The sequence below is a fragment of the Lichenostomus cassidix genome, unplaced genomic scaffold, assembly GCF_008360975.1.
Source record: "Lichenostomus cassidix isolate B80296 unplaced genomic scaffold, HeHo_3.0 HiC_scaffold_643, whole genome shotgun sequence".
In the NCBI taxonomy this organism is placed as follows: Eukaryota; Metazoa; Chordata; class Aves; order Passeriformes; family Meliphagidae; genus Lichenostomus; species Lichenostomus cassidix.
The window spans coordinates 55,423-66,025 of record NW_028147914.1 but is presented as its reverse complement, the minus strand read 5'-3'; the positions used below and the strand labels follow the sequence as shown (position 1 = coordinate 66,025).

Below are 10,603 nucleotides of genomic sequence, written 5' to 3'. Positions count from 1 at the left end.
AGTGGCTGTCTTGACAGTGGTGAAGATTCTTGAGAGCTCTTATGCTGTCAGGTACTCCCCAGAGCGTGTCCTCGAGGTAGAGCAAAGGAGATGTGGCCACGGTCATTGCTGTGGGGGAAGAAGAGATTTGATGTGGTTATTGTCCTCGCTTCCTTTAATATCAGTGGTGCAGTATTTCTATAGATGTGGTGTCCTGAAGCAGGAGTTACAGGTGTTGTTGTGGGTAGTGAATAATTGAAATGAATGTAAAGAATGGATTGTTATGATTGCTATCAGTATAGCTTGGTGTTCTTAGTCCCACAGCAGGTTTGTAAAAGGTTCAAACAGTCCTTTTTTTTCCCAGAAAACCTGACTGAGTGGAGTGAGGTAACACAGAGGCGATATAGTCTATCTTGAGGCTCGTTATGAAGTGTTGTCAGATGGTTTTTATGATGTGAGGAGGCATTTGCCACGGTGTGCAGGTCAGAAGGGTGGAAAAGTTTGTTACGTGTGTAAAAGAGGCACCGTTTGCAGCCAGGTTCCAAATGTGGTATTGTACCTGAAAAGTGTGCATGCTGCAGGAATCCTGTCAGATGAAAGGTGTAAAGAAGCAGAGGTCTGTGTGCACTTGGATTCCTCCAAACTGCCTATCTTACACGAGAGTGGTGATGTGCCATTCCCATGGAAAAGAGCCATTGTTGCCCCCAGGTTCCCATGGGGAAATGTGGGATTTTGTATTGTAAAGCTGTGCAAATGTCAGGATTTGTGCCAGACAGAAGCTGCTAGGAGGTCAGCCTGAGGCTGGCCTTGGACTCCTGGGTGTGTTGTGCCCAGTGTGTGCTAGCTGTTGAAAAGAGGCAGTGGTTTGAGCCAGGTTTGATCAGCAGGAAGAGGGAGGGAGATCACACTTATGAGCAATGATGAAAACCTTTTCAGGGAAGAGATGTCAGAGTCCTATTTCAAAGAATAAATATCTTGTGTGGCTTACGTGGCAAATAAGAAAAATAGATGAATGACGTCTTGCCACTGAATTCTAAAGAAGTCAACAGTGAAGGTGCTGACATATAAACCTGAGTTTTCTCCCTAGGTTTTGAGAAGGATCTCTGTCAGACTGCAGCATCTCAGGCTAACCTAATACCAGAACTGTGGTGACCAGAGAGGTGTTAATTGCATAAAGGGAAGCAAAGTATTGCTCATATGTTTTGGTCACAGTGACATGAGTTCATCCACACCAAACAGTTCTATCAGAAGCGTGGCCTGGGCTGCCCACATGTTCAGATGGAACAATTGTACAACCACCACCTGCAAATGTTCCCTTTGGGATAATATTTTTTAAACTTTTTTTACTTTTTTTTTTACTTGCTTCTCTCTGATCTGGCCGAATGGTACAGTGAGTGGAACAGAGGCTGAGAATCGGCCACCATGTGAGCTGTGTGGCATTTCCTACAGTGGTTGAAGTAAACCTTCTGAACCATATTTCAGTGTGTCATACAGGGAACAGGGGAGGATGGTTATTGCAGTTATTGTTTCCTCAGCAACATGAGATATGTTATTCCTTTAACATGGCATTGAAAGACTTAGCAAAACTATTTTTTTTTCTCTTAGGCCATTTGAAAGCCAAATTTCTGTACATGGATAATTGATGAGGTGCAGTTCTGTAAGGCTCATGTAACGGAGCCTTACGAATCAGAATTAATCCTGAAGTGTATTTCTGCAGGCTATGCACGTGGTATGCAGTTCACACACAGGTAATAAGCATGTGCAGGTATAAGGCTAAGCACCTTATGTACTGTCCAGTATTAGATAAAATATTTGGAGACATGTGTACCAGTTTTGAGGTCAGCATAGCCACATTTGTAATGTAGGAAGTGGTAGCAACATCATCCAAACCCTGAAGTTTTCAAGAGTTTAAAGCGATGCTGTTCTGTATTGAAATTGATACAGACTTGATGTGCCAATATTTCTATGTATGAACCCAGATTTGCAAAGCATGGGAACTGTTCTCCAAGGGAAAGTATTTCATGAATTTTTTCTACTCTTTCTAGCCATACCTGGTGGTTTGTGCACCAATGGACCGGCACCTTCCGACTGGATTCCGTGCTCTGATGAGCAAGGTAGGGAAGCAGCAGTTCACAAGTCCTTCTGCAGCAGTGAGAATTGCAGGCCCTTAAAGGTGCATGGAAAAGAGCAGCTATGAGATGGGAAGAGCAAATAGATAAAGAGTGAAAAACAACATCTTGAGCTAGGGAAGTTCTACAATTTTTCTGTTGTCCATTTATGATTGTGCTCTTCCACGTACTAGAAAAAGTTTCAGGATGTAAAGAATTTAGAGAATGAAATGGAAATGAAATAGAGGGTATCAAAGCAAAAAGGCCCTGCTAAATATTCTTTGGGAAACTATGGCCATGAATGAGAGAGAGAAAGAACAAGGAGTTTCCTGAATGAATTTACAGAAAACAAATCCCAGTGCCTCTTTCTAGGTAAGTGTGGACATTGGCTATGTTGTAAAAGAGGAACTGTAATTTTCAGAAGTATGCAGAGGTATGAAAAAAAAGCTCTAACCAAGTGCAAAATGTCAGAGGATACAGGCTTCCAAGCTTCCCTCAGGTGCAGTTTTCTGTGCTTGGTACCAGCAAGCCAGGGAAGAGGGAAAGAACTTTGAGTTTTTTTTCCTTAGGGAAGGACATGTGTCCAGGTGCCTGCAGTGCATTGTTGCTTCAGAAGTGTCGTTTTTGAGCCTCACTATCAGTAAGAAGTAATTGTTCACGTGTTGTCACTGGAGTAGCTGAAGCATGTTCCATAATTACCAAATGCAGGCAAGCCAGCTCTTGCAGGAATATTGAAAAGATTATCTGCCTTGCAGCAAAGCTGTTGTCTACCTTTCTGGGTGGACATTTATAGCCAATGCCCAGTACACAGTGCCTTCCGAATATAGTTATGAAAATGAAGGAGATGACCTAGATAGATAGTAAAAAGGAAGTGTTGCATTGAAGAAAGGATAATTGAAGAAAGCACCCACCTTTCATGTGGATCATCACAGAGCTGTAGCCACAATGTCAGGCCTGTAAGAATTTCTTGCCAAGAGTCAGAATGGAGTTCAGAAGTGCTGTAGAAGCAGGTGGTTTGACTTGCTAAAGGAGAGAAAGAAATGATATGAATTTACCCAATGTGGAAGGCTTTGTACATTTTTTTTCTTTTTGCAGGTATTAATGTAGTGTCCTGCAACAAGAAAAAAAGGGTAGGGAGGGGTCAGGCAATAAATGTGTTTTGGGTTAATGATACGACTTTTTTTTTTTTGAGAGTGAAGGGTTTTGATTTTTTTTTTTTTTTAATAGAATTTTTTAGATGGAAGTGAAGAAAAAATTATTTATTTAATAAAATTACGCAGAGTGTTTTATAAGGCACAGGGGAAGGGAAAAAAATAAGGTGAAAGGTAGTTATTTAATTTGATTAAAAAGTGGTTTTTTTAGACGTAGTTTTTTTTTTTTTGTTCCCCACCCGGGGCCGGGTGGAGTTTTTTTGGAGAGTTTTGTTGTTTTTTGGTTTTTTTGGGTTTTTGGGTGGTAAAGTAGATTGAAGAGAAGGGGTTTAAATGAGGAAAAAGAAGAAGAATGGAAAAAATGGGAAGAGAGTTTATTTTGATTTTTGTTTAGTATGTAGTTTTTGCTGGGTGATGAATTTTTTTTTGGAGTAAGGTTTGGAGAAAATGTTTTTAAAATAACTTGTGGGGTTTTTTGTGGCTGGGTGTAGTTAAAGAGATAGGATTATATATTTTTTTTTTTTTTTTTTGGGTATATAAGTTAATGATAGGGGATAAAGGATTATTATATTATTAATTTAAGATATTTTATTTTTTTATTTTATAGTGTTGGTTTAAGGTTTATTTTAATATTTTTTAATTTTAAATATATATATATACACACATATATATATAATTATGTATAAATAATGTTATGAATGGTGAATGGTGGTATGTTGTTATTTTAATTTTATATGTGGTTTTTATTTAAAATTAAATTTTTTTGAGGGATATATTGTGGTTTTTTATTTTTTTGTATTATTTATTACGTATATTTTGGTTTTTGGGTAAAGATAATTTTATGGATGGGTTTGTTTTTATGTGAGGTAGAATTAATTTAGATAGTTTTTTTTAACAAGTTTTTGGTATGTATTGTTGGGATTTTATTTTTATTTATTGTATGTAGAAGTTTAGATTGGGTAGGATTTGTTTGGTTGATGGAGCCTCGGGTATTGATTAATTAGGTGGTTTTTGTTAAATGTTTTTAATTTTTGTAAGTTTTTTTATTTAATGTTTTTAGGGTGGTTTTTAATAGTTTACTATATTGTTTTATTTTGTTAGTAGTTGGTGTATGATAGGGAATGTGGTATATTTATTTAATGTTATGGTTTTTAGTTTAGTTGTTTATGAGGTTATTTTTAAAATGAGTTTTGTTATTTGATTTAATTTTTTTAGGGGTATTATGTTTTTATAGGATTTGGTTTTTAAGGCCTAGGATGGTGTTATGAGTAGTGGTATGAGGTATAGGGTAGGTTTTTAGTTATTTAGTGGTGGTTTTTATTATTGTGAGTATATAGTGTTTGTTATGGTGGGTTTGAGGTAGTGTGATGTAATTAATTAGTTAGGTTTTTTTATATTTATATTTTGATTATTTTTTATTATATTATAGGGGTTTTATTTGTTTGGTTTGTTTGATGGTAGTATATGTTTTATAGTTATGGATAATTTGAGAGATGTAGTTTATGGTTAGATTTATTTTTTGGTTTTGTGTTTATGTATAGGTGGTATTTTTGTTTTGATGGTTTGAGGTATTATGGGTTTATTGAGTTAGGAATAAATTTTTTTTATGTTGTTAATTTAAGTTTATTTGGGATATTTTTATTTTTGTAGTTTGATTTATTTGTTTATTGTTTTGGTGTTTTTTATTAGTTTGATTTTTGGGGATATGGGTGTTTATACGGTGGATTTTTATAGGTAGTTTTTTTGTTTGGTTAGCGATGTTTTTTTATTTTTTAGTTGTTTAAATTGGTTTTTTTTATGTTGTTAATTAGGTTTTTTTTATTTTTTAGTTAATTTTATAGAGTATTGGTTATTATTTATGAATTAGTATAAAGGTAGAGTTTTGGTTATTTTTTTTTAGTAATGTTTAGGGTTAATTGAATGGTTTTGAGTTTAGTGAATTGGCTTGATTTACTTTTTTTTTTTTAGTTTTTGTAATTTGTTGTGTGGGGTTTTATACAGTTGTTTTTTATTTTTGTTTTGTTTTTATAAGATGATAGGAATTATTAGTGAAAAGAGTGTAGTGTGTTTTATTTGTTGGTAGTTGGTTGTATGGTGGGGTTTTTTTTTTGCATGGGTTATTTGTTTTAGTTTTTTTTTTTTAGTTAGATTAAAATTTTTATTTTTAGGTTAATTTGTAATTATTTTTAAAATTTTAGGGTGATTTAGATTTTTTTATACGGGTGCGCTGTGTGATAAGGGTAATTTATTTGCTTTATGTGCTATTGGTGGTATGATGAGTAGAGGGAATTTTTGTTCTAAATATTTATTTTAGTATTGGTAGTTGAGGTGTTAGGAGGAGTTGTGTTTTTGTGTTAATTATTTTTGAGGTAGTTTGGATTTTTTTATATGTTGTTAGGATTTTTTTTTTTGTTGGGGTGTAGTTGGTTTTAGATTTTTTGTAATTTTGGTTTTAAAATTTTAGTGGTTGGTTTTGGGTTTTATTAGGTATTTTTTGTTAAAGGTTTTAGGATAGGTTATGGTTTTTAGTTGTAGAGTAAAGTACATTTTTTACTTTTGGTTTTGTTTTGATTGGGTTAAGGGTTATTGTATGAGTAATTTTTTGTTTGATTTGGGTGAAGGTTTGTTGTTGTTTAGGGTTTTAGTGGAAATTATTTTTTTATGGGTAATTAGATAGAGAGGATTTATGATTTGGCTGTACTCAGGGATGTGTATTTTTTAAAAGTTTATAGTTTTTAGGAAAGTTTGTGGGGTTTTTTTTGTTGGTTGGGGGGATATTGTGATGATTTTATTGATAATTTTAGTAGGAATTTGATGTTGTTTATTTTGTTATTTTATTTTTAGGAATTGGATTTTTTTGGTAGGTTTTTTGATTTTGTTTTTTTTACAGTGAAATTGGTTTTTAGGAGAATTTGGATTTTTTTTTTTAATTTTTTTTGTTGTGTTTTTTTATATAATGATGTTATTAATGTATTGTAAATGTTTTGGAGTTTTATTTTTTTTTTAATGTAGTTTGGATTAGTTTATGATAAATGGTGGGATTGTGTTTTTATTTTTGGGGTAATTTGTTTTAGGTGTATTGTATGTTTTTTTTAGGTGAAAGTAAATTGAGGTTTGTATTTTGTTGTTAGAGGAATGGAGAAAAATGTATTTGTAATGTTAATAGTAGTATATTATTTTGTTGCTTTGGATTTTAGTTTATATTGGAGTTTTAGTATGTTTGGTATAGTAGTATTTAGAGGTGGAGTTATTTTATTTAAGGTATGATAGTTTATAGTTAATTTTAATTTTTTTTTAGATTTTTGTATAGGTTAGATGGGGTTGTTAAAGAATGAATGGGTTTTGTTGATTATTTTTTGTTTTTTTAGTTTATGGATTAGTTTGTGAATGGGAATTACAGTATTACGAGTTGTTTGGTATTGTTGGCGGTGTATAATTGAGGTTGTAATTGGTATTTGTTGGTTTTTTTTTTTTAGGAGTTTTATTGTAGATGGGTTTTTTGATAGTTTAGGTAAGGTGTTTAATTGTTTTATGTTTTTTGTTTTTACAGTAGTTATTTTAAATGTTTATTGGAGTTTTTTTGGGTTTTTGAAATATTTATTTTGGAGGAAGTTTATATTTAAAATATATGGAGTTTTTGGGTTAGTTATAATGGAATGGTTTTTTTTATATTTTTTTTTAGTTAGGTTTATTTTAGTTTTTACGAAGGTTCAGTTTTGTGATTTTTTTGTAATGTTGGAAATAGAAATAGGTTTTGTTTTTATATGTTGTGATGGTATTATTGTGTATTGTGTATTAGTGTTAATTAAAGTTTTGTATTTTTGTGGTTTTGATGTGTTAGGTTATTGAATTTATACTGTTTAAAAAATTTGGTTTTTTTTGGTTTTTATTTGGTTAGAGGTAGGGTTTTTTTAATTATGGTGGGTATTTGTGTTAGAGGTTTTTTTAAGGGAATTAGATATATTGAGTAGAGTTATTTTTTTTTTGGTGGAGTTTTTTTTTTAGTTTTGTTTTTTTTTAATTTACGTATTTGTTGTGTTAGGATAGCAGTGGGTTGTTTATTTTATTTGTTTATGTTTTTTTTATTGTTATATAGGAAATATTATAATTTATGTTGAGGGATATATTTAGTTTTTATAGCTGAGGAGTGTTTGCGTGGGGTAGTAGAATTTTTGGTTTGTATTTTTGAGATTTGGAGAAGGTTGTTTTTAATTTTTTTATTGAGTTTTTTATGATTTTTTTATTTTATTTTTTAGTTTTTGTAGATTTGTTTTTATAGTTGAGATTTTTGTATTTATTGGGTTATGTATGATATTTGTATATGTTTGGAGTTTTTTTGTTATATTATGTATAGTTTTATGTTTGTTATTTTGTTTTATAATGGTTAAAGTAGAAGTATATTTTGATGGTTTAAGTTTTAGGAGTTTTTGTTATATTATAGGTGTATATTTTATTTTATTTGGGTTTATAATTGGATTTGGGTTTGTTATGTTTTTTGAGAAGATAATTTTTATTACTGTTATTTTTTTTAAGCGTTGAATTTTTTGTTTTATAGTTTTTTATTGAGTTTGTTGTGAATAGAGATTGTTGGGATGTAGGTATTTTTTTTTGTAGTTTTGATAGTTCGTTTTTAGAGGTTGTTGTAGTTAGGTTTATTTTGTATAGTTTGGTTGATATTTGGGTTACGTGATATAGTTTTTAAATGTTTTGTTTTAGTAGGATTTAGAAGTGTAATATTGTTTGTAGTATTTTAAAGATGGATTAATTAATTAATTATAGATTTATTATTTTGTTGGATATAATTTTTTTTAGGTTGTGAAGGTTTTTTATATTTATGGATTTAATAATGATTTTTGATTTAGTTGTTGGTTTTGAGGGTCCCTCCCTATTGTTATTTGGGTGATTAGTTTTAAATTGGGTTTTTTTGTTTTTTGTAATAGGAGTAATTGTTATTGGTTTAGGTTTCTTTATTTTTTGTTTTATAATATCTGATAGTGTATGATAAGTATATGTTAGGGTTTAATATATTGTATTGTAGTTGTTTTTGTATTTTTTTTTAGATATTTTTTTACTTTAGCTGGTTTTGGGATTTGTTTAGGGGGAAATTTTTAGTTTATTGGATTAGAGAATTTTTTTAAAGTTTTATTTATGTTTTTTTATATTTTATATTATTTAATTTTTTTTATATTTGGATTAGGTGTTTGTTTTTGTTTAGTTTTTTTTTTTTTAGTTTTTATTTTGGTAAAATTGAATATTATATACATGGAAATTTTTAGGTAAAGTATTTGTATAATTAAGTTAATGGTTTTTTTAACATTTAGGAAAAATTGAATATTTTTAAAAGTTGATATACTAGATTTAAAGGGAAAGAGATGGGTGAGGAGTTAGGAAGTTTCACTCTCTACTTTTTTAACAGGTTGGGTAATATTATTAATAAAACTCTAAAACAGGTTACTAAAACTAGAGGAGGAAATTAACAGAGCATGTACATCTTTAACTGTTTTTCATATTTTTTTACAGATTGTTAGTATTACACACATTACTATAACAAGTTGGAGTTGTGTCTCTGATTGGTGGAAATTATACATTAGGGACAGGATTGTTTTTACTTGTTGGTAGGGAAATAAATTTATGTGCTAAACAGACAGTATTATATTAAATAATTTTTTATCAAACAGCATAGTGATTATTGATGGTTGTAATTTAATATCAAGCGTTTAAAACTAGAATGTAATTATTCGGGGTTTTTTTTACTTTTTTAAATTTTATAAAAGGTGTAGAACAAGTAATTAAGGCCCCGTAAGTTGGGCGCCAAATATGTCGCGGGTCAATGATAAGGTTTTCTTTTTTTTGAGAGTGAAGGGTTTTGACACTTTTTTTTTTACTTTTAACAGAATTTTTTAGATGGAAGTGAAGAAAAAATTATTTATTTAATAAAATTACGCAGAGTGCCTTATAAGGCACAGGGGAAGGGGAAAAAACAAGGTGAAAGGCAGTTATTTAACTTGATTAAAAAGTCTTTTTTTCAGACGCAGTTTTTCTCTTTTTCGCCCCCCACCCGGGGCCGGGCGGAGCTTTCTGGAGAGCTCTGCTGTTTTTTGGCTTTTTTGGGTCTCCGGGTGGTAAAGCAGATCGAAGAGAAGGGGTCCAAACGAGGAAAAAGAAGAAGAATGGAAAAAACGGGAATAGAGCTCACCCTGACCTTTGTCCAGCACGCAGTTTCTGCCGGGCGACGAATCCTCCCCCGGAGCAAGGCTTGGAGAAAATGTTTTCAAAACAACTCGCGTTTTTTTCTGCGGCTGGGTGCAGTTAAAGAGATAGGACTACACATTTTTACACTTTTTTTTTTTTTTGGCATATAAGCCAACGATAGGGGATAAAGGATTATCATGCTGGACGGCACCCCATTTTCGGAGCGGTCCGTGGGGAGTGGTGTCCCGCGGGGCCCCGAGCCGGCGGCGCCGCTCTCCCTCCCCGGGCTGGGGGCCGCCGGGTCAGCCCCCCACCGCCCCCGCCCCTACCTGTGTCGCCGCCGCCGCCGCCATACGCTGCGTGCCGAGGGCCCCTTTTAAGGAACCGGAAGAGGCGGGGGGGGGGCCATATAGTCGACCGCGCCGGTGCCCGCCCCGGCACACGCGGATCCCGCCAGCCCCCCGCGCCGTCCACAGCACCGCACGCTTCAGCACAAGCCCGCAAAGCCCGGAAAATGCTGCGGTGGCACCCTCGGACTCCGCATTTTGTTCAGGCGGCACAGTAGACGCATATTGCCTCAGAGAAGACCCCGCGGCCGCCCTTTTTGAACTCGGCAACACTGCGCATGTGCGAACGATGCCGACGCCATTTTGGTAGTCCAATGCACTGCGCATGTGCGAACGATGCCGACGCCATTTTGGCACTCTACTGCACCGCGCATGTGCAAATGATGCCGACGCCATTTTGGTAGTTTACTGCACTGCGCATGTGCGAACGATGCCGACGCCATTTTGTTAGTTTACTGCACTGCGCATGTGCGAATGATGCCGACGCCATTTTGGTAGTTCACTGCACTGCGCATGTGCGAATGATGCCGACGCCATTTTGGTAGTTTACTGCACTGCGCATGTGCTAATGATGCCGACGCCATTTTGGTAGTTCACTGCACTGCGCATGTGCGAATGATGCCGACGCCATTTTGGTAGTTCACTGCACTGCGCATGTGCGAATGATGCCGACGCCATTTTGGTAGTTCACTGCCCTGCGCATGTGCGAATGATGCCGACGCCATTTTGGTAGTTCACTGCACTGCGCATGTGCGAATGATGCCGACGCCATTTTGGTAGTTCACTGCACTGCGCATGTGCGAACGATGCCGACGCCATTTTGGTA

General features: G+C 34.2%; 1 long non-coding RNA gene across 1 annotated transcript; it reads right to left on the bottom strand.

Annotated features, from left to right (window-relative positions):
* Positions 1-11: 11 nt before the first annotated feature.
* On the bottom strand, positions 12-10,030 carry LOC146420558 (uncharacterized). Its single transcript, XR_014849110.1, has 3 exons — positions 9,760-10,030; positions 2,999-3,110; positions 12-108 (listed from the first exon to the last, which is right to left on the bottom strand). It is a non-coding gene; the product is annotated as an uncharacterized LOC146420558 (long non-coding RNA).
* Between the last annotated feature and the right edge of the window lie 573 nt (positions 10,031-10,603).